The sequence below is a fragment of the Atta colombica genome, unplaced genomic scaffold (genome assembly GCF_001594045.1).
Source record: "Atta colombica isolate Treedump-2 unplaced genomic scaffold, Acol1.0 scaffold33, whole genome shotgun sequence".
In the NCBI taxonomy this organism is placed as follows: domain Eukaryota; kingdom Metazoa; phylum Arthropoda; class Insecta; order Hymenoptera; family Formicidae; genus Atta; species Atta colombica.
The window spans coordinates 1369604-1370009 of NW_017259437.1; positions in this window are offsets into that span (position 1 = coordinate 1369604).

Consider the following 406-nt stretch of genomic DNA (forward strand, 5'->3'; position numbering starts at 1 on the left):
ACTGCCAACAAATATATTGTATTGCTCATATAACGCTTGTAAAATTATTTCTTTTGATTTTATTTCATGGCAGGATTAATGTAACTTGAAAGAATCAAAGTTTGCAGGATCTCTATCCTAATATTCGATAGACTTACAGGATGACAGAAAAGTCTTAGCTATTAAGTTTTGTATTTATCAAATTGTTATTGTATAATAACGTACATTTAAAACAAATTCTACACTGTTAGTTATATATCTTGTATTAGGAACACATCATGATCACGTATCTTTCTAGGAATAAATTCTTCCAGACAGCAAAGAGAGATCTTCAGTTCATCATTCGATGAAAATTTGTTGATATAGTCTTTTTATTATAATTAATAAAACATAACTAATACACTAGTTTATTTTATATATATATATA